The 24,330-nt window shown below is 43.5% G+C and overlaps 1 protein-coding gene across 1 annotated transcript in view; it reads right to left on the bottom strand.

The window, feature by feature from the left end:
* Positions 1–24,330, bottom strand: part of LOC102955728 (cytochrome b5 type B) — a 109,065-nt gene that overhangs the window by 8,089 nt on the left and 76,646 nt on the right. The window lies entirely within an intron of this gene.

Raw genomic sequence — 24,330 nt, 5'->3', positions numbered from 1 at the left:
TGATTTGGGATGTGTTTTGCATTGCCCGTGGTGAAGGACAGAAGAGGGGTGTATTCTGAAATATAAGGAAACACACGGGCACGACACTTCATAATATGTTATAGCAAGCTTGTCGCCTGCAGATGATGATGGCACATATTTGGGTCCTCTGATGTTAACCAATAGCAGAGGATTCAACACACAAAATAAGTTCAGCTCTCATCCCCAAAGCAATGTGCTTCACTTGCCGGGAATGGAATTTTCACACATTTAAGGTCAAAGTGAAATTTCTGGGAGGGATCTCAGTGAATCATAAAGCCAGTCACCACGTGCAGGGGCTCTGAATAGGAGGAAATTGGAACAACAATATGCTGAGTTTTTCAACATTAGTCTGTGAGCAGTTCAGGATTCTGGCCCCGTGTGACCTTCCCAACAGAAAAATCACCTTTGGTTATATTAGCAAAGCTGCATTTTGCATTTTTTAAAATGTTTATTTATTTTTGAGAGAGGCAGAGTGCAAGCAGGGGAGGGGCAGAGAGAGAGAGGGAGACACAGAATCCAAAACAGGCTCCAAGCTGTCAGCACAGAGCCTGACGCGGGGCTGGAACTCACAAACCACGAGATCATGACCTGAGCTGAAGTCGGACACTTAACCGACTGAGCCACCCAAGCACCCCAGCAAAGCTGCATTCTGAATAATTCACTGGCGAAACAAAGAGGGTTGCCCCTTAGAAAGAAGGAACCTCACTGGGTATTAGCCTCACTCTGCGCGAGCCCCACGTTAGCACTTTCACATGCTCACTTAATCCTCACACCTCTCTGTGAGGGAGGTTCTAGCATCATCCCTGTTTCACAGGTGAAGACACTGAGGCCCACAGAGAGGTGACTAACCTAAATGTCACACAACTACTAAGCAGCTGACAAAAGATTCTAATCCAGAAGTGTTTGACTCTGAAACAGATGTTTTTAAAAATGTTTCAGAGTGACTTTGCAAACAAACTATATATATTTTAATCTCTTAAACTCAAAAAAAAAAAAATACCACTTCTACAGCATATGCTATCCCCACACTGTGGTTTATATTCTGAGACCAGATGGTAAAATAAAAACCAACAGTCCTTTCCAGCACTCACTCAAATTCTGGTCATACTTTTCTATACTCAGGGAAGATCTAAATACATTTGACGTAGTACCCGAGGAACAGATTCCACATTTCAAGCTTGGTTTAATGTGTTTACATTGGACCTGACGTTCTCTGAGATCTGCCCCATGCTCTCTTTAGTAAATAGCTGTGATGTCAACTAACATTATATTTATTTGTGAAATTGTCTTTTCCTAACATTTTAGTATAAAAACTTTTCAACACAAGGTGAGAGGATTTCACAGGGAACGCTCATATACCTACCAGCTAGACTCTACCATGAACAGTTTACAATACTTTACCTTTTTTATTGTTTTTTCTAGGTGCCGATATCTTTGTGTGCATTATCTCACTTAATCCATGAAAAACTCTCTGAAGCTTATACTGTTATCACTCCCATTTAGTGGATGAGGAAATTAAGGCTCAAAGAGTTAAAGTGACAGACAACAAGTTTGTCTACAAAAACGCTACTCCAGTTATACTCACAAAGATGGAGGCCAACCTGAGCTGAATTTAAGGGAATTTTATTAGTTCAGTTAATGTTGGATATTTGTTTTCTGAAATAGAGGAGTTTCCAGATGTAAAACTTAACAAAAGGAGTCTAGATGCTGAATAGGAAGGGATTTGCTCTTTTGGATTTCATACTTAGGGTATTGATTTTTTATTTAAAAAAATTGTAAAGCTGAGATATAGGCCCAAAGATGTTCACTACAGGGTTATTTATAATGAGAAAATTTGGAAACAATCTAAATGCTCCAAACTAGAGAAACAGTTAATGTTAAAAAGTGTTTCCTTTGCCTCGTGGAAATATTTGTCAATCTAGCATCAGACATATGTGCATAATCCAAGTGTAATATGACAGTCAGGAATGTAAATGCTAAGATTGCACATCACTCTCCCTCGCATAAAAAAAATAACAGATCGAATACCAGAAGCAGAAAGGAGGAAAGGATTTGGAAAGGGCACTATCATCTGGGCCATGTATCAGGTGCATTTGGCTCAGTCCTGAAAAGCCTAATAGTAGGTACAACACGACAAAATATCACCAGCCTCCTTCACCGTGCACACATTTGTTGAGTGCTTATTAGGTGCAGATACTAGAGACCCACTGGTGGAGGGAAAAGATTCCTGTCTTCGTGAGGATGGCAGGCCATATAGGAAGGCATTGCCTTACCTGTACTCTGGGTTCTATCAAATGACTAGTTTAGGAAAGACTCTTCTCTCTGTTAATACGTAGAGCAATGGCTCTCAAACCATTGGGCAATATCCACACATCCCCAGCCCCCAAGGACATTTGACAACGTCTGCAGATACTTTTGATGGTCACAACTGGCAGCGGTGGTGGTGGCAGTGCCACTCGGATCTAGTGGACAGAGGTCAGCGATGCTGCTAACCACCTACAAGGCACAGAAGAGCGCCTCATGTCAGTAGTGCTGAGGATGAGAAATGGACTTAACAGAGACTCCCAGGATCCTTTCTTAGAAGCTACAGAGAAGGAAAACCCGGAGGGGGACGGATGTCCCACAGGAAGGTGGCAGCAGGCATATGTGTGCAAGGGGAAGAGGATTTGCCTGGGTGATTCTGGAGGTTATTAGGCAAAACTATGGGTAGAGACAGGCTCAATTTAGTGAGAATCCTACTCCAGAAGTTAATTTGTAAATTGCTTCTTTGGCATGTCTTGGGTCCCCTGCCTGCCTTCCTCCAGAAGGAGTCCATATGGTGAAATGAAAGGCTCTTGGAGATGAAATCAGAGGATCTGGGTTAAATCCCAACTTGGCAATAACGAAAATCACTTTACTTTTCTGAGCCCCCAATTCCACTTTTGAGAACTGGGGTTGGAAACGCTTGCCCACCCCTCCCCACTTCCCCGCCCCTCCCACCCCCCACTGCAGAGATGAGAGCAGGTGTTTGAACATGCCTGGCTCGCTGCAGAGGCTCAAAGGTGACACTGTCATTATTACTGTTGGTGTTTTCAGAAGGCATCATTAACTGAAAAGAGTGGTTATAAAACAGAACATATTTTTTAATAATAAATAAATAAAACAAAACAGAACATATTGTATGCATCCAGTTTTTGCTCGATCTGAATATTTGCCGAGAAAATAGTCTAAAAGTGATTCTGTCAGATGGCTAACACAAATTGTCCCTGAGTGAGGAGACAGAACAAAACAAAACAGAAATAAATATATTACCTTTGGGAGTAGATAGTAAATACGTGGTATTTAAACTCTTAGAAGTTATTTTTGCCAAAAGATATTTTATGAAAAGAGAAAGATATTTTAGGATGTGAGGAAATACCTAGGATACAATTTCAGCAAAAACAAAGGCAAGGTAGAAATCGTATGGAGCGGCGCTGTCTACGAGCTCCATGTGGCTGGGCTGAATTGAGATATGGTGTAGTGGAGAAAAAGAAAGATCTCAAAGACTTCAAGCGACTGTAAAGTGTCTCACTAGTAATTTTAATAGTGAGGATATGAGGAAATGATTCTTGTGTGAAATATAATGTTAAAAGCAATTTTACCTTTTTGTGTTCATTTCTCTTTAACGAGGCTACCAAAACATTTAAAATTACATGCGTGGCTCACATTTGTGATTCAACTATTTCTTCTGAGTAGTGCTGAAATAAACAATATAAGCTTGACCGTATTATGAAAAAAAGACAGAAAAAAATAGAATGGAAAAATACCAAACTCATCCCTATGGCTCAATCTAAATGACAGGATGATGGGTGGCTCTTTCAGTTACTTTACACTTTTGTGTGTTTCCCTAACGTTCTATGGGGTGCAGAAACCTCTGTGATAATCTCGAAAAGGGCAAAATGAGTCTAGATTCTCTCCTGTGTTCCAGAGCAAAAACTGTCTTTTCTCAAAATGCATCCTCAGGGACTGGTATTTTGTAGGGCGAAAAAGGATTTTTCTAGCCGGCTGACCTCTCTTTCAGTCCCGGGTGGAAGGGGAAGGTCTGGCATCCAGCTCCCCGTTCCCCGTGGGTACAGGGCGACCTTCTCTGGGCCTTCCCCACAAAAAGGGAACAGAGGGTGTGAGGACTACGAGGAGCGGCTCAGTGGATGCTCAGAACATCTCTGGGCAAGGAAATGAGTCATCCAGTGAGTCAGCCCCACCACCCTGCTTTCGTTCTCGGTATTGTTCCACATCGCTGCTCCTGGGTCTGTCACCCTTTCCCCCCGAACCGTATGCGTGGCCTTGAGTTGGCCCTGGCGGACCTGGCTGAGAAGGGCTCCCGGGTGCTAAGTACCTAAGGTGCGTCTTTCACGGTGCTGCCTGTCACCACATAATCTCCGTTCACCTGTGTGGCGACGCACTCAACACAGGTGTCATTAGGATTCTCGTTTCGCAAATGAGGAAACTGAGGCACAGAGAGGTTAAATACTTGGCCGAGGGTCGTAGCTGGGAAGAGGGTAACGTGAGATTCAAACTCAAGCTTGACTCCAGAGCACGTGCTCTGGGATGCGGCAGGCCCCCCCTGCACTCTGTGTTTTCTAGAGCCCGCCCAGATGAGACTGAGAAGTATTTAACTGGGGCCTCTCCACCGCCCTCTATGTCGGGTGCCCCGGGCCCTGAAACGGGCTGCACACCCAAAATATAAGTGGGCTGCTTGCTCTCTTCCAAAATACGAGTCTGGGAGAGAGTCTGAGTCTGATATCAGACGTCTACGCCAAAGTATGACTTTCAGCCTGTAATGACACCTGCAGGGAGCAATTGTGGGTGAAATCCTGCCTCGATGGTAGGGTGAAAGACTAAAAGAATTTCTGCCAGCGGGAGGCACACAGGGGAGACATGCGGAGGAAAAGGAGGGTGTTCGTTCACAATTCTGCTCTTTCCTGAGAACGGGAGCCCACCTCCTCCAGGAGCCAAGCCTTGCCTTGGGTTTATTAGCAGGGTAGGTGGGGCAAGGCCGAGTAAGCTGTGCTCACGTGATGTGGCTGCCACAGAATGCCACCCCCTCACAGATTCCACCAGGGGAGAGTCATGCCTCGGCAGTAAGCATTTCTCTGTCTCGGAAACCTTTTGATTTTTAAGAAGAATTTCATGTTTTTATGTGTAACACATTCACGTGGTTCCAAAATTATATAATGCTTATAATAAACATTATATATAATATTATTATATAATAACAATTATATAATTTTCGAACCACGTGAATGTACTACACACACACACACACACAGAAGTTATTTTTGAAAGTCTTCCTCCTACGGGGTCCCCATCTGCCCAGTTCCTACCGCACCCCCATAGTTACTGCTGTTATTAGTTTCTTGTGTATCTTTTCAGAGTTTCTTTATACATATATAAATAAACACAAATAGACACATACAGACAGACACACACACACGGGCACACTCTGTCACCCTTCTTTTTCTACAAAAGTTACAGGCTCTTTTCACAAGAGTGAAAATACTGGAGAGAAGAACACACTGTTATTAACACTTCAGTGAAAAGGAGTCCATAGGTATTCTTCTGGGGGGGAACTGATGACCTGGGCCCTTTTCCTTTGTTTTCACGTTTTTTTAGAAGTCAGGTTTCATGAGACATAACTTATATACAGTAAAATTCACTCTTTTCAGTGGACAGCTCTGTGATTTCTGACAAATGCATACAGTTGTATAGCTACTACCAAAGTCAAGATACAGAACAGTTCTTTTTTAAAAAAATGTTTTTAATGTTTTGCATATATTTGAGAGAGAGAGAGGGAGAGGGAGAGCAAGCAGGGGAGGGACAGAGAGAAGAGAGGGACAGAAGATCCAAAGCGGGCTCCATGCTGAGAGTAGAAAGCCCAACGCAGGGCTCGACCTCATGAACTGCGAGATCATGACCTGAGCCGAAGTCGGATGCTCAATCAACTGAGCCACCCAAGCGCCCCAAGATACAGAACAGTTCTATCCCTCCCCCCAAATTCTCTCATGCCCATCTCTAGCCGTCCTCTACCCCCATCTCCAGCCCCTAGCAACCCTATCAGCGCCACCAGCCCCAGCCCCTAGCAACGACTGATATGTTCTCTGTCCCTATAGTTTTGCTTTTCCCAGAATGTCACGTAGATGGATCAGGCAATATGTAATTTTTTGCATCTGACCTTTTTCACTTACCAGACTCCTATTCCATTGTATGGATGTATCACAGTTTGTTTATCCATTCATCAGCTGGAGGACATTTAGGTCTGCAGTTTGGGGCAATTATGAGTGGAACTTCTATAGACATTCATACACAGGTTTTTGTGTGAATATACATTTCTCATCGACCAGTATGTCGGAGTGGGATTACAGGGTCACATGGACAGTGTGTATCATCTCATTTTCCATCCTTACAATCGTGCTGCGATCTGGCCTTGCCAGCTCGTTCTCAGAGGGGAAATCTGAGGGCCAGAGTGTTTTAGTAGGGTGTCTCCCGCATCACCCATCAGGTAAGTGGCAGAGACAGGATTTGAACTCAGATCTAACAACAACAACTGCCTTCTGCTTGTAACTTTGATGTAACACTGGCTTTCCGCCATCCGGTTAAAAGGGGTCAGAGATATCCAGGCGTAAGGGCTAAAGCCGCGAATAAAATACAAACCTCACTTTCTCTCTAATTTTGGCTCCCTTAGAAGAATTCAGTCTTCTGGTTGAAAGGAAATCCCAGCGGGGCCCCCTCTGGGCTGGTAGTACACTCTGTTGCCTCAAGAATATTAGCTTTCCCAAAGGGAATGATTCCTAATGTTTATGAGTGGGTCTGGAATGTGCTCTTAAAAGTTTATAGTTCACTTAACATGCATCATCTCATCAGAGAACGATTTCGTGAGGGGGTGGACCTGTCTCTCCCTGTAACCCACCCACAGAGCCACCGACACCTGGTGAACGTCGGCAGAGGGAGCCTATTTGTGACCCTTATTATTTCACTCTATTCGGAGCTGCACACCCCTCCCTTTGTGCAATGACAACCTGGCAATTCCAAACGCCCTCCTGGCACGCCTGGATTGGCAGGGTGGTGGCCTGGAACGGGCAGGGGCCCGGGACTCCAGGCCTTCCCTTGGCATTTTGTTGGGCATTAGGAGGGTCCCAGGATGGAGGAGGCAGTGAGCGAATGTCAGTCCCCTTCCCTTTCCCTAACAGAGAGACAGGTACCAAGCCAGCAAGGAAGACCCCAGAGCTCAGTCAGCGAGCTGTGGGCTTCAAGCAAGTCGCCTCCCTACTCTGCGCCTTTGGTTTTCACATTCATAAAAGTGGACCAGCTCCAAGTTCACTGTATGGAATGTAATCATAAACGTAGCCTTTCAGCCTAAAGAGGAGGGATTAAGGGAAAACCCCCTTAATCTCCTGGCTGCCTAGAAGGCCCCGCCCTCTCCGAGCAGAGATGAGACTTTACAGCCGAGGAGAGGCTGCTGGAAGTGGCAGGGAGAGGCCTGAATCTTACGGATCACCTAGGGCCAGGCCCACAAGGGGAAGCAAGGGAATGTTTCACCGGCTCCTGGAAGAATTCTCCGCCTCACACTCGTTGTAGGGGATGTGAGTCTCTGTTCACTGGGAGTAACAGTGCATCTTCCTCCTGGGGTTTTGAGGATGGGGACTGGAGGACATATGTTCCTTGCTTAGCTACCTCACGGATTGTTTCCGGCTGAAACGAGAGTGTGTGGGCCACAAGTATCACGTGTGCTCCTTTTGGCCCACAGGTAGGGTGACCAGCTTGTCCTGGTTTGCAATCTTAGTTCCACATCCCAGAAAACTCTTTAGTCCTAGGCAAACCGGGATAGTCAGTCACCCTACCTACATACCCATTTTTTTTTTAATCAAAAACTCACAATGTTCAAAGTTTAGAATTTCACAGTGAACATTCCAAATGTCTGAAATCTATTAAAAACCATAGGACCTGGCAACTCCGTGCCCACATATGCACACGGAAGCAACGGGCCAGGGCTGCGGGTAGCAGCTTCCCTTGGAAGGGCCAAGCGCCCACCACTTTGCCACAGTCCCCATCACTCACTCTCGTCCTTTTTTCTTTTTTTAATATTTATTTATTTTGAGGTGGGGGAGGGGCAGAGAGAGAGAGAGAGAGGGGGAGACACAGAATCTGAAGCAGGCTCCGGGCTCTGAGCTGTCAGCACAGAACCTGACATGGGCTTGAACTCACAGGACCTGAGCTGAAGGCAGACGCTTAACTGACTGAGCCACCCAGGCGCCCCAAGATTGACTGATTTAAAGGGTTCTGTAATCTAACGCAGACCAGTAGGAGTGGGTGTCTGGATCCAGGGTCCATTGGGTTCAGAGACTGTTCCAGCTTCTCCTCACAAACTGTATTGTCTCAGGCCTGCTTCTGCACATGGAAGGGAGAAAGGAGCAAAGGCAACTCTGGGCTCATATTTTTACTATTTGAATCCCCAAAGAGGGGAAAAGGACGGGTGGTGAGTAGTGGTGATATTCTCTTCCCACCAGTTGGAAGATCCCGTTAGAAGAATCCTAGGGGGGGCGTCAGCTCAGGTCATGATCTCGCATCCATGGGTTTGAGCCCCGCATGGGACTCTGTGCTGATAGCTCAGAGCCTGGAGCCTGCTTTGGATTCTGTGTGTGTGTGTGTGTGTGTGTGTGTGTGTGTGTGTGTGTGTCTGCCCCTTCCCTGCTCACGCTCTCTGTCTCTCAAAAAATAAAATAAAACATTAAAAAGAAAAGAAAAAAAATCCTAGGGAAGAATTATGATTGGCCTGGCTTAGCTCCTAGACCAATTAGATCTGTTCCTGGAAGAAAGAAGGGATGGGTGTTAGACCCAAATCATAGCCACTAACTGGTGGGTTATGCAGGTTTTAAAGGAGCTCCAGAACCCTCCAGTCTGGGAAGCTCTTCTCTGCAGTCTGTTTTTTTTTTTTTTTTTTTTTTTTTTTTTTTTGTACCAATTATAGTAATCATGATGGCTTAAAATGTGCCAGGCACTGTTTTAATTGCTTTGCAGATATCATCTCATTGAATCTTCTCATCGACCCTCTAAGGAGGTTTATTATCCCTGTTTTACAAAGGAGGAAACTGAGACACGAAGTAGTTAAGTAGTTAGGCAGCTTGCCCAAGAGACAGACCTGGGCTGGGAGGCCAGGTGGTCCGGCCAGGAATGCCATGCTCACTGGCATCAAAGCTGCCTGTCTGGAGAGAGCCACACACTCCACTATGAAAGATCCGTCACAGCTGCCTGTGTGGCGGCAGTGCTCAAAGGTGTGGCCACTAATGGCGTGGCTTTCCATCTGTGAGCATGGGTGAAGGACTGGGTGAGAGGTCCCCCAGATTCCTGCCATGCTTGCTGCCCATGCTGGGGAAGCTGGCTTTGATCTGCCTCTGGGCCACTGGGCACGGCACTATCTGTCCATCTAGCCCTCTGCCAGGCAGCCTGGCCCAGACTCCTTCTGCCGCATTTTTGCTTCTCACCAAGTCTGCAGTCAGTGACCCGAGCCCTGCATCAGGAATCAGAAAAATCATATTTTGAATTTTGCTTTGTTTTGTTCTGTGTTCCTGGTCCTGGCTCTGTCCCTAACAGAATACAAATAGCAATATGTTCGGTTGTTTGTCTGGGTTTTAGGGAAATTTGATTCATTCTGACAACTGTGTAGTGAATTTCTTCTCTGAGCCTGACTATGAGGACAGGGTTATAGCAATAAATGAGAAGCTGACTCTGCCCTATAACAATTTAGGCTACTTTTATTTTTAAAATCCTTATCTCTAAACTGCTCCATTCTGGATCAGGCAAAAGTTTTCTTGATGGTCTGGGTCCCTTCAGTTTCTGACCTATGGGCCACAGTCAGTCTAACTGCTCTAAAATACTGCTTTCATCCACAGCTGGGAATTGTTTTTTTCTCCTAGGACTAAATCAGACCTTTATTTGTTTACTTATTTTTTAAAGTTCATTTATTTATTTTGAGAGAGAGAGAAAGAGAGAGAATGTGGGGGAGGGGCGGAGGGAGGGGAGAGAAAGAGAAAAATCCCAATCCCAAGCAGACTCTGCATTGTCAGCATGGAGCCTGAGGTGGGGCTCAAACCCCTGAATTGTGATATCATGGCCTGAGCTGAAGTCAGAAGCTTAACCAACGGAGCCACCCAAGTGCCCCTAATTCAAACCTTTCAATCAGATACTGTTTATGTCTGATAGTCTTCCCCCTTTACCACCCCCACCCGCTGAATTGATTTGCTCCCTGCACTGTTAACCAGCAGGAATTAGGCTTGTCTATTACTGCCCTCCAGTCCATATCCCTTCTTGGAATGTCCCTTATCTGCAGTTCTTGGTAGGCTTAGGCAGTCATGTTTAAATCACATGATTTGCCTTCTGACCATAGCTGATTGGTTCTAAGTGATCACCTGACCCAGGCGTACCCATCCACAGGCTAAGCTGAGCCAATCAGCCTCTGCTTCCTCCATATGCTGCCCTAAAAGGCTCAGAGAGCAGACGATGATGGCCGGCCCTGGAGCAGGAGGGTCTTGTGTTGTCAGAGTGTAAGCTTGCACCAAGTAAAATCCTAGGAAGGGAGGGAAGCAGGAGAATGGAGCATACACAGAGAGAGGGGCAGAGGTGAGAGACCACCCATGAGGCAATGCAGAGGGAGAGGCAGGGAGGAGAACCAGCCCAATTTACCAGGTTGAGCCCTCTCCTGTCACTTTTGAAGTCCACTTCCTAGCCTTGGCTGTCTAATATACCTTTTAATAGAGTCTCAGTTAAATTGAGCAAGTTTGACATGGCCTGAATTTCTTGCAACCAAACTGTGACTAGAATGTCAAAATATTTCATCCATTCCATCACCATCACATCATTTATTACAACAATAAAGTGCAGATATTCCACCTATCCCCAATGGATGGTAAGACCTTTAATTCGTCTTTTTATCCCTCCTTTTCTCCCTTGCCTAGTACATGGTCTGCGCTCGGTAAGAGCTTGAGGAAGGAATGAAGGAATACTCATCTCTGAATTTCTCTGTCTCGTTTTCCAGCCTCCCCCATCTGGCCCCATATCTAACCTCATTTCCCACTACTCCTCACTACACACCCTACGCTGTGGTTAAACCAGTCTCACCGAGACATCCGACCATTTCTCTGGGCCTTTCCTCATGCTGGAATGCCCTCCTCCCTCTTCGCCTGTTTATCCTTCTAATATCACCCCCCTCCTTCTGCATTCATTCCTCAAATATTTACTGAATGCCCACTCCGCATTGGGAATTATGCTACATGCCAGGGTACGGCGGAGAGCAAGACAGATAGGCTTTCCTTCACCATGTTGTTAATTGTCTTACGAACTTCCTCCAAGAGCTCCCCAACTCCCACTCCTTACCTCCCTCATCTCTTACCTCTTGCAAGATTAGTTCTTAGTACCTCACACTGCTGTTTGTTAACAGTTTCTCTTGAATTTGTTTGGTCTCTCCCCACCCCTGCCCCCAGCCTCCTCCTGCAGGCTCGATTTTATGTGCCTTGAGGGCTGGAGCTAGAATTTTGTACTTTTTCTATTTATATTTAGGTGGCTCAGCATTGGGGACACAGTGGGCACCTAAAAAATAATTCTTCACCGCTTGCCTGCTTGATTGAAATTGTCTCCTGCCCTCTTGGCCTGGAAAATGGAAGGACAGAGAGGTATTTGTCTGTCTTTGCAATCCCAGGAATAAACATCAGCCTGGGTTTCAGCTGATCCCAATAACCCTGGCCATAAAGCACCATCTAAATCCAGGGTAGAGATGAACAAATAGAGGTTTTATTTGTTCTGTTTAGTCCGGGGTACTCTGGGGGAGGGCTTCACAGACCTCCTTGCCACAAACCTACGCTAACAAACAAGAAGCCACTTCTTTGGCCTCCTGTACAGCGTCCTCTTACCTACGAGTCAACTCCCTTGTCTCTGGCCCTTCTGAAAGACACCTTTCAGCTCTGCATCTTTACTGGGTGGGAGGGGAAAAAAAAATAGGGGCGCTAGATTTCATTCTCTCCCAGACATAAGCAAAGGTGGTTCTTCCCACACCAAGCCCAGCAAGCTCTCACCACAGAATTTCTCTGCAGAAAGAAAGTGCCTTTTTGAAACACAGAGTTACTCTTTCAACTCAGGAAGGGGAAAAAATAATCCACCAACCAACCCCGAAACCTACACTTGGCCAAAATCCTGAGCTCAACGACAGGATTGGAGTGAATCACTGCTCTTTGCTCTGATTGTGTCAGCAACAGGCAGCTGAGAGCTGTCTCGTCCTCCCAGCAGAGGCCTTATGCCATATTTGCGCCTAACTCTGATTCCCTTTTTGCTTGTAAGCAGCGCCATCTTAACTAATGCAGGACAGGAATTAGGTTCAACCCATCTGGTTGAGTCCAGGGACTGACAGTTCTGAGAAAGAAGCTGTTCCATCACAAGGGGCTGACCTCTTGTGTCTAAAGCTCAAGCCCAACTCATTCTAACTCTGTTGCCAGTTCGAAACACTCTACAATGCCTTCAACATGAAGTCTTAGCTCACAGGGATTCTAAGCTCTACACAACAATAAGTAGAACTTTTTGGAGCACCTGGGTGGCTCAGTTGGTCAGGTGTCTGACTTCGGCTCAGGTCACGATCTCACAGTTCGAGGGTTCAAGCCCCGCATCGGCCTCACTGCTGTCAGCACAGAGCCTGCTTCGGGTCCTCTGTCTCCCTCTCTCTCTCTGCCCCTCCCCAGCTGGTTCTCTCCTTCTCTCTCTCTCTCAATTAATAAATAAACATAAAAAAAAAGTAGCACTTTTTGAACACGTCTTCCTAAGTGCCTTGCCCTCACTGGACATTATTTATACATTATTTCATTTGATCCTAAAACAACCCAAGCACCCCTATGAGGTAGGTACGATGGTAATCTCTATTTTATAGATACAGAAACTGAGACCCAGAGAAGAATCTCTGTTTTACAGACATAGAAACTGGCATCCAGAGAAACAGACTACCTCGTCTATACCTACTACATGATGGAGACAGAACGTGGACCCAAGCCAGGTGATTCCAAAACGGGTACTCTGCAACTCTATGCCAAGGGTTCTCTCTTCATCCTCATCCTTCTAAGGAGTCCTCATTCTCCAAAGACTGAAGGAAATCCCATCCCCTTCCAGATATCTGCAGTCTTCCATGGCCTTCCCTAATCTGACTTACTTCCTTTTACCTGTTAGCACCTCTCAGGCCATTCTGAAATAAGCATTCATTCATGCAGCAGATATTAGACGCCTACACTAGGACTGTTGTATTCTATATAATCATGGACTCTGTTCTAGTTGAGGGAGGACAGACATTAAAGAATATAGGGGGCACCTGGCTGGCTTAGTTGGCAGAGCATGTGACTCCTGATCTCAGAGCTGTAAGATCGAGCCCCACATGGGGCACAGAGCTTACTTTGAAACAAAATGGGGCACCTGGGTGGCTCAGTCGGTTAAGCACCTGACTCTTGATTTCGGCTCAGGTCATAATCTCATGGTCATGAGATCGAGCCTCATGTCAGACTCCATGCTGAGTGTGGAGCCTGCTTGGGATTCTCTCTGTCCTCTCTTCTGCCCCTTCCCTGCTTGCACATGCATGCTCTCTCTCTCTCTTTCTCTCAAAAATAAATCAACATTTTTTAAAAAAAGAGTATAAGTACATGACACTATATGCATAGTAGGTGACAGTAAGTGTTAAAGAGAGAAATAAGAAAGAGAAAGAAGATTGAGAATATCTGAGAAAGTGTAGACTTTCAGGCAGGGTGGCAAGGGTGGGCCTTACTGAGAAAATAGTACCAGACTTAAGATCTATAGACATGAGAACGGCCGTGTAGGGCAAGGGCATTTGAAATGGAAGGGCAGCTGCAAAGGCACTGGGGCAGGAGCGTGCCTGGTATGTTCTAGGAACAACAAGGAGGCCAGTGTGGCTGGAATAGAGTGAGTGAGGGAAGAGCAGTTGCAGATGAAGTGAGAGGGAAGAAGAGGCCAGGCTCCGGAGCCTTGCAGGCCACTGGCAGGGTGTTGGCACTCATTCTGAGTGAAATGGAAAGCCACTGGAGGGTTTTGAGCAGAGATGCATTTTAATAGTGTCTCTCTGGTGGTTGTGTTGAGAGCAGGCTGAAAGGGGACAAGGTCGGGAGGCTATCTATAATCCAAGTGAGAAATGATGGCAGCTTGGATGGAGGGCAGTGGTGACAGCAGTGAGATTCTTGATGTATTTTGATGTTAACTCAGTAGGACTTCCTGACAGATTAGAGATGGGAAGTGAGAGAAAGAGAGGAGTCAGAAATGACACCCAAGTTTTTGTCCTGAGCATCTGGAAGATGGACGCTCTATCGAGATAAGGGTGGAGGGACAGTTTGAAGGAGGGCTATCAGGAGCTCAGTACTGGATATGATAAATTTGAGATGCCTATTCAAGATCTAAGTGAGTAGGTGGATAAATACACAGTTGTGGAGTTCAGGGGAGAGATCTAGCTGGAAACACAAATATGGAAGTCATTAGGGTGTGGATGGTATTTTTTAGGCCACAAATATTGAGTGAAATCATCCAGGGAGTCAAAGCAGCTAAAGAGGTGAGGTCAAAGGACCACGTCCTGGGGCACTCTAACATTTAGAGGTCAAAGAGATGAACAGGAACCAACTGGAGACTAAGAAGGAACAGACAAGGAGGTAAGAAGCAACCCAGAAGCGTTTCAAGGAAGAGGGAGAGATCACTTGTGTCAGATGCTTCTGGCTGATCAAGTAACAAGAAGACCGAAAATTGACCCATCAGATAAATAGAAGAAATGCTTAATTAAATAGTTGCCTTGTTTTGTTTAGATGTGTATTCACCTTGACTTCTCAACAGATAGCAAGACTGGGAAGAACAGGGATCGGTTTCTGTTGCTATTCTGTACCTGGTTCCCTTCCCCCCACCATGCCTCTCCTTCCCCTCCTCCAGTTGACCACCTCTACCCCTACACCCGACCATTTGCTGGGGTCTGGAGGTTGACTTACCAGCCAAGGGAATCTTGGTCCTGAGCTGAAGCACTAGGACAATCTCTAAGGCAAGTCACTGTTTCCAGATTTGGCGAAGGGAGTAAGATGCCGCTACCACTTTAAAGAGAAGAGGATGAAAGGGATAAACTGAGGGTGGTAGAAGGGGACGATGGAGACACCCATATAGAGGGAAAACAAATTTTGCTTTTAAAAAATGCCTGTAGCAATTACTGTTGTCAGGAAGCAAAGGAATTTATCTTGGGGCTGCATGGCTCCTTGATTTAGATAAAGTCATGAATGAGCCTTTTCCAGTTGGCTCCATCCTGGAGCCTCGACTAGGGTAGGGGTTGAGAATTAAATTCCTCTGCACTGAGTTTTTCCCTGGCAGGTGAGGAAGACAGGCGTGTCAGAGCCTGGGAAATGGGAGAAGAGAGATGGGAGAAAGATGGCTGGCACAGAATTCCCAGAGGTGGGGCGAGGCTGAGGAACCTGTTTTAAGAACAGTGAGGTCTAACACTAATTTCTTTGAGCTTTTTGTTGAAGTAATAGTAGATACAGAGGGAAGCGTGGATTTTCACAAACCCACATAACCCGCACTCAAGTCAGGAACCCCAGGAGCCCCTGTCATGTTCTCCTCCAATCATGACTCCACCCAAGGGCAATCACTATCCTGACTTTGAACAGCACAGACTAGTTTTGCCTGTTTTTGTACTTTATACAAATGAGTTGTGCCTTTAGCATCTGACTTCTTTCATTTCACATTGTGTTTGTGAGGGTCATCCGTACTGTTGCGTCCAGTCCATCTTACATCCTCACTGCTGTAGACTATTCCATTATATGATGATAATGCAATTGATTTATCTCTTCTCCTGTTGATGGGCATAGAAATTGTTTCCATTTGGGGGCCATTACAAATAGTGCTGCCACAAATGTATTTGGACGTGCCTAGTGTTCACTCCCCCTCTCCCAACAGTTTATTTGGAAAATTTTCAAATATAGAAAATAGAAATAGGGGTGCCTGGCTGGCTCAGATCGTGGGGCGTATGCCTCCTGATGTTGTGGGTTGTGAGTTCGAGCCCCACGTTGGGTGGAGAGATTAAAAATAAAATCTTTAAAAAAAAAAGAAAGTTGATGGGGCGCCTGGGTGGCTCAGTTGGTTAAGCGGCCGACTTTGGCTCAGGTCATGATCTCGCAGTCTGTGAGTTCGAGCCCCGCGTCAGGCTCTGTGCTGACAGCTCAGAGCCTGGAGCCTGTTTCAGATTCTGTGTCTCCCTCTCGCTGACCCTCCCCTGTTCATGCTGTCTCTCTCTGTCTCAAAAAATAAAATAAAAACGTTAAAAAAAATTAAAAAAAAAGTTGAAATAATTGTATAGTGAACATCCTCTATATGAATCACTTATATTACTAAAAAGTTAATATTGTACTATATTTGCTCTGTCATGTATCTATCCCTTTACCCATCCATGAAGCCATCATTTGCCTCCCCTTTTGATGCATTTCAATGTAAGGTGCACTTTCCCTAGCGGTATACTTCACCCAAAAACATTTCAGTATATATATATCACTGACAAAAGTTACTATTTATTCTTTGAGGGAAAACTGTACACAAAGTAAAATGCATTCATGTTAACAGTATTATTATTCAATGAGTTTTTGAAATGCATGCATCTGTATAACCCAAATGTCTGTCAAAATATAAAATATTATTATCATCCAGAAAGTTCCCTGTGCCCCTTCCCAGTCAATGTCCTCCCCGCACAACCATAGTGTTCTCATCTTTTTTTTTTTTTTACCATAGATGAATTTTGCCTGCTTTAGAACTTCATGTAAATGCAATCATACAATATGTACTCTCTTGTCTAAAGCTTCTTTCATTCAGCATAATATTTTTGAAATTCATTCATGGTGTTGCATAAGCAGTTTGTTCCTTTTTATTGCATGAATATACCACAATTTGTACATCTTCCTGTTGACTGACATCTGGGATGTTTCCAGTTGGGGCTTTATGAAGAAAAATACTATTACCATTCTTATACTAGTCTTTTTGTAGACATATGCTTTCATTTCTCTTGGGTAAATACCTAAAACCAAAATTGCTGGGTCATAGGGGGTATGTTTAGTTTCATACAAAACTGCCAGACCTTCATTTCAAAGTGCTTACATGTTTTTACACTCCCAGTAACAAAATAGGAAAGTTAATATTGTTCAATCCCCTTCCTAACGTTTAGTATTGTCAGTCTTTTTAATTTAAGTTATTCTGGTGAGTATGTAGCAGTACCTCATTTTACATTTGTTTTAATTTGCACTCTTTCTGATAATTAATGATATTGAGCACGTTTTCAAGCACCCACTGGCCATTCATCTATCTTCCCTTGTGAAGTGTCTGCTCAAATTGTAGCCATTGTTTTATTGGGTTGTTTGTCTTTTTTGCTCTTGAAGTATAGGTGTCCTAAAGTCCTAAAGGCCAATACTTTGTCAGATAAATGTTTTCTTCAACGTTTTTTTTTTTTTAATTTATTTTTGGGACAGAGAGAGACAGAGCATGAACGGGGGAGGGGCAGAGAGAGAGGGAGACACAGAATCGGAAGCAGGCTCCAGGCTCCGAGCCATCAGCCCAGAGCCTGACGCGGGGCTCGAACTCACGGACCGTGAGATCGTGACCTGGCTGAAGTCGGACGCTCAACCTACTGCGCCACCCAGGCGCCCCGATAAATGTTTTCTTTACAAATAATGTCTCCCAGTCTATGGCCTGCCTATTCATTTTCTTGAATGTCTACAAAAAAATCTTTGCTTATCACCAGGTCATGAAGATGCTGTCCTAGGTTTTCTTATAGGAGTTTTATCATGTTAGTTACTACACTTAGCTCTATGATCCACCTCAAATTCATTTTTGTATATAGTACAAGATAATGTTGTAAGGGATATCCAGCTGTTTAGCATCATTTATTGCAAAGACTTTCCTTTCCTATTAGATTGCTTTGGTACCTGCCAAAAATTAAATGGCCACTTAAGTGTATTTTTGAACTCTTCATTCTATTCCATTAACCTAATGGTTATCCTTATGATAGAATCATGCTGTCTTTTTTAAGTTTATTTATTTATTTTGATGGGGGTGGGTGGGGGCAGAGAGAGGGAGAGAGGATCCCAAGCAGGCTCTGCACTGTCAGCGTGAAGATCAACACAGGGCTCAAACCCATGAACCCATGAGATCATGACCTGAGCTGAAACCGAGTCGGACGCTCAACCAACTGAGCTACCCAGGCGCCCTGCGTACTGTCCGATTACTGTAGCTTCAAGGTAAATCCTGAAATAGGATGAGTTCTACACTTTTTTTTTCTTTCAGTATTGCTTTGGATATTCCAGGTCCTCCACATAAATTTTAGAATCAATTTGTCATTTAAAAAAGAAGGTGGCTAGGATTATGAAGGAGACTTTGTTAAATCTACATACCAATACACTGGAATTGACTAATAATACCGAGTTTTCCAAGCTATGACATGGCATATTTCTGCATTTATTAGGTCTTACTGAATTTCTCTCAGCAATGATTGGCAGTTTTCAGTGTATAGGACTTGTCTTTTGTTAAATGTATCCCTAAGCAGTGTATGTTTTTGTTTGTTTTTTATTTGAGAGAGAGTGAGACAGAGAGAGAGAGAGCACAAAAGGGGAGAGGAGCAGAGAGAGAATCCTAAGCAGGTTCCGTACTATCAGCGCAGAGCCCCATGTGGGGTTTGGTCCCACAAACCATGAGATCATAACCTGAGCCAAAATCAAGTCATACACTCAACCAACTGAGCCACCCAGGTGCCCCTGTTTTTTGATACTATTGTAAGTGGAATTTTTTTTCCACCTGTATGCTGCTGATATACAAAAATACAACTGATTTTTAAAATTATAGCCCTGTATCATGTGAAGTTGCTAATTCTGGTTATTATTTCTGTTGTAGATCTCTTAGTGTTTTTTTTTTTTTAAAGTAATCTCTACACCCAACATGGGGCTTAAACTTACAACCCCAAGATCAAGAGTCACAGGTTCTACCAACGGAGCCAGCCAGGCACCCCTCTTGGTGTTTCCATATAAACAATCATGTCATGTACAAATAGAGTACTTTTTACTTTCCAATCTTTATGTCTCTCGTGTTACTGCACTGACTAGGATCTCCAGTACAATGTTGAATACCAAAGGTGAGAGTATACTTGCCTTGTTCCTAAGCTTGGGGGGGAAGCATTCAATATTTCACCATTAAATATGATGTTGGCTCTAGATTTTTCACGGATATGCTTTTTCACATTGAGAAACTTTTTTTCTATTCCTAACTTGCTGAGAGCTTTGTCATGAATAGATGTCGAAAACGTATAAAGTTTTTTCTACCAGCGATTATCTTTTTTTCCTTCTTTTTGTTAATATGGTGCATTACATTGATTTTCCAATGTTAGACCAGTTTTGCATTCCTAAGAGAAATCCCATAGGTTATGATGTATTTTTATATACCATCAGATTTTATTTGCTGACATTTTATTATGAATTTTTGCATCTATGTTCATGAGAGATATTGGTTTTTAACTTCCTTTCTTTGTCCCTCCCTCTCCCTCTTTCTTTTTTCTTTTCTAATGTCTTTCAAGTTTTGGTATCAGGGTTACACTGGCCTCACAAAACAAATTGGAAAGCATTCCTTTATTTCTGGAAGAGTTTTTGTAGCATTGGTAATACTTTTCTTAAGTAGTTAATAGAATTCATGAATAGATCATCTGGGCCCAGAGTTTCCTTTGCAAGAAGTTCTTGGTAATGCATTGTTTATTTACTAGCTAAAGGGACATTCAGGGGGTCCCTGGGTGGCTCAGTCAGTTAAGTGTCCAACTTCAGCTCAGGTCATGATCTCATGGTTCATGGGTTCGAACCCCACGTCAGGCTCTGTGCTGACAGCTCAGAGCCTGGAGCCTGCTTCAGATTCTGTGTCTCTCCCTCTCTCTCTGCCCTTCTCCAATTCGTGCTCTGTCTTTCTCTCAAAAATAAATAAACATTAAAAAATTATTTTAATAAAATAAAATAAAGGGACATTCAGATTTTCTATTTTATCTTATATCAGTTTTGGAAGGTGTAATTTTCAAGGAATTTGTCCATTTCCTCTACATTGTCTAATTTATTGGCATAGACTTGTTTATGACATCCTTTTAATAGCCTTTTAATATCTTTAGCACAGTGATATGCCTTCTTTTGTTCCTGATATTGGTAGTCTGTCTTCTCTCTTTTATTGGGGGGCAGGGGGAAGGTGGTCAGTCTGGCTAGGGGTTAATCAATTTTGTTACCTTCTCAAATAACCACTTTTGGCTTTGCTAAATGTATTATTTATCTGCTTTCTATTTTATAATTTCTGTTCTTCTCTGTATCATTTCCTTCCTATCATTTACTTTAGGTTTACTTTGCTCTTCTTTTTCTAGCTTCCGAAAGTGAAACTTAGGCCTTTTTTCCCCAATATTAGGTTTTACAGCTTTAAATACATCTCTAAAAACTGCTTTGTTTCATCTTGCAAAGTTTGGTATGTTTTATTTTTATTATCATTCAAATCAAAATATTTTCTAATATTCTCTGGGATTTCTTAGACTTTTTGTTGTGTAGAACTGTGCTGTTTAATTTCCAAGTATTTGGGGTTTTCTACATACGTTGTTATTGATTTGGAATTTAACTCCATGGTCGTCAGATAACATACTCTATATGATTTTAGCCCTTTTGAATTTATTGAGATTTGTTTTATGGCCCAGAATGTGATTTACCTTGGTGAATATATCAAGGGCACTTAAACTTGAAAATAATGTGTATTCTGGTGGGTACTTTGTTCCATAAATATTTATTAGATTGAGGTGGTTCAAAGTGTTGTTCGAATCTTTTACGTATTTACTGATTTTTGTCTAGTTGTTTTTTATAATTGCTGAGAGAGTGGTGTTAAAATGGCCAACTACAATAGTGTATTTGTGTCTTTCTCCCTTTATTTCTGTCATTCTGTTAGTTTTTCCTGCATGTATTTTGAAACTCTGTAATGTATGCTTATTATACCTTCCTGGTGATATTTATTATTATGAGGTTTCTTTTTTAATCTCTGATGATAGTCTCCATCTTAATACTTCATTTTATATTAATTTAGCCACTTCAACTTTCTTATCCTTACTGTCTGCATGATACATCTTTTCTCATCTGCTTCCTATCAACGTCTTTTATGTGTCCCTCATAGACAGTATTGTTGGGCTGTGCTTTTCTATCTGGCAGATTCTGCCTTTTAATTGAAGTGATTTAGACTAGTAACCTTAATGTAATTACTGATATGGTTGAATGTTGGTCTACCATTTTACAATTTTTTTTCCTCTTTATCTCCTGTTGTTGTTGTTGTTGTTGTTGTTGTTGTTGTTTCCTCTGTTCCTCCTCTCTTGCCTTCTTTTCGGGCTAATTGATTATTTATTAGAAATCTACCCTCATTTATCAATCAGCTTTTTTGTTATACTTCTTTGCATTTTTAAGAAGTGATCACCATAGAAATATAATATATATCCATAACATTTCAGTCTATTTAGAATTAATATTGTGCCACTTCATGCAAAATATGTATTAAGTGTTACATCTATGTAAGTTAAAAACCTCACAATACAATGTTAAAATGTTTGTTTTGGGGGCACCTGGGCGTCTGACTCTTGATTTTGATTCAGGTCATGTTCTCAGGTTTTGTGAGTTCAAACACTGTATGGGGCTCTGTACTGACAGCATAGAGCCTGCTTGGGATTCTCAGTCTCCCTCTCTCTCTGCTCCCCACTCTCAAAACTAATAAATAAACTTAAAAATAATGTGTCTAAATTCTATTTTTAAAAAAATGTTTGCTTTGGGGCACCTGAGTGGCTCAGTCAGTTGGGCATCCGACTCTTGATTTTGGCTCAGGTCGTGATCTCACGGATTGAGCCCCCACATCAGCACTGTCAGCACTGAGCCTGCTTGGGGTTCTCTCTCCTTCTCTCTCTGCCCCTCTCCTGCATGCCCACGAACTCTCACCAGAAAGAGAGAGAGAGAGAAAGTGAAGCTTTAAAAATGTTTGCTTTAAACATTTATAAGTATTTTAAGAAATGGAGAGGAAAGTGATTTCTTATATTCTTTTTTTAATTTGTAAATGTTTATTCATTTTTGAGAGATAGAGACAGAATGCGAGTGGGGGAGGGGCAGAGAGAGAGGGAGACACAGAATCTGAAGCAGGCTCCACGCTCTGAGCTGTCAGCACAGAACCTGATGTGGGGTTTGAACCCATGGACTGTGAGATCATGACCTGAGTTGAAGTCAGACACTCCACCGACTGAGCCACCCAGGCACCCCTTATATTTATTCTTATATTTACTATCTCTGGTGCTTTTCATTATTCCTGAAGATCCAAATTTCGACCTGGTATCATTTCCTTTCACTCTGAAAAAACTTCTTTAGCATTTCCTACAGTGCAGATCTGTTGTCTATGAATTCTCCCAGGTTTTGTTTACCCATAAATGTATTTATTTAATTTTAAACGGTTTCCTGTCCAGGACTATGCTGTAGTGCCTTTCTGTTTCCCACAAGACTTCAGGAAAGGCTGTTTCACAAAGAGCCTGGTTACTGGGGTCTTGGGGAGCATGGGGAGAAAAGCATCTGCGGGGGTAAAAAGCCTCACAGCTAGAGGGGCAAGACGGAGAATCAGAGCAGCAGAAATTGAGAAGAGAGATGATGCAAACTATCCTTCTCTCATCGTGGAGCACCCCAACGTTTACGCAAGCCTCCAAGCCTCTCGTGTGTCTGTTAGAGGAAGAGTAACCCCAGAAACACGGAGCATGTGAGGACATTCAGGTTACACAAAAGCCAAGTTTAATTCAACTTGACAAGTATTATTAAGTGTGTGATGTGTACTTTCAGTTCTTTGGGCCTTCATTAGGACTCTTCAGAAATCTTACTTTTCAGCTGGGGAATGTGCAAACTCAGCGGAAAGACTCCCTTCCCATTGGCCTGTGGGCTCAGCTGACTCCATGACTCTACCTGGGAAGTTGCTCACTAGCCAGAGGCCGCCAGATATGCCCCATAAACTGGTAAACGTGTCACAACAGAGAGGGTTGAAAAAAGCTTCCTCTCACCACCAGTGACACTAGGGAAAGAACTTTTCCTGAGACGTATGTCACTCAGCTCCCCAAAGCCAGGCGTGCCTGGGGCGCAGGGTGTGGGAACTTCTTTCTAGCTCTCCCTGGGAAAGATTCAGGCCCAGTGCAGGCCAGGGCTGGGGTGAGACAGGAGATGCACTCGCCTCCTGTGTGAAATTGAAGAGGCCGCCCCACATCTCAGAAATCAAGATAAATACTATTTTACTGCCACGTTTTTCTTTTCTTTTTTAAATTTTTTAAGTATGAAATTTATTGTCAAATAGGTTCCATACAACACCCAGTGCTCATCCCAACAGGTGCCCTCCTCAATGCCCATCACCTACTTTCCCCTCCCTCCCACCCCCTATCAACCCTCAGTTTATTCTCAGTTTTTAAGAGTCTCCTATGGTTTGCCTCCTTCCCTCTCTGTAACTCCCCACCCCCCTTCTCCTCCTCCCTGGTCTTCTGTTAAGTTTCTCAGGATCCACATATGAGTGAAAATATATGGTATCTGTCTTTCTCTGTATGACTTATTTCACTTAGCATCACACTCTCCAGTTCCAACCACATTGCTACAAAGGGCCATGTTTCATTCTTTCTCATTGCCACGTAGTACTCCATTGTGTATATAAACCACAATTTCTTTATCCATTCATCAGTTGATGCACATTTAGGCTCTTTCCATAATTTGGCTATAGTTGGAAGTGCTGCTATAAACATTGGGGTACAAGTGCCCCTATGCATCAGTACTCCTGTATCCCTTGGGTAAATTCCTAGCAGTGCTATTGCTGGGTCATAGGGTAGGTCTATTTTTAATTTTCTGAGGAACCTCCACACTGCTTTCCAGAGCGGCTGCACCAATTTGCATTCCCACCAACAGTGCAAGAGGGTTCCCGTTTCTCCACATCCTCTCCAGCATCTATAGTCTCCTGATTTGTTCATTTTGGCCACTCTGACTGGCGTGAGGTGATATCTCAGTGTGGTTTTGATTTGTATTTCCCTGATGAGGAGCGGCATTGAGCATCTTTTCATGTGCCTGTTGGTCATCTGGATGCCTTCTTTAGAGAAGTATCTATTCATGTCTTCTGCCCATTTCTTCACTGGATTATTTGTTTTTCCGGTGTGGAGTTTGGTGAGTTCTTTATAGATTTTGGATACTAGCCTTTTATCTGATGTCATTT

This window comes from Panthera tigris, chromosome E2 (assembly GCF_018350195.1).
Source record: "Panthera tigris isolate Pti1 chromosome E2, P.tigris_Pti1_mat1.1, whole genome shotgun sequence".
NCBI lineage: Eukaryota > Metazoa > Chordata > Mammalia > Carnivora > Felidae > Panthera > Panthera tigris.
Note: the sequence above shows the minus strand (reverse complement) of the source record. Positions and strands in the feature narration are given on the sequence as shown.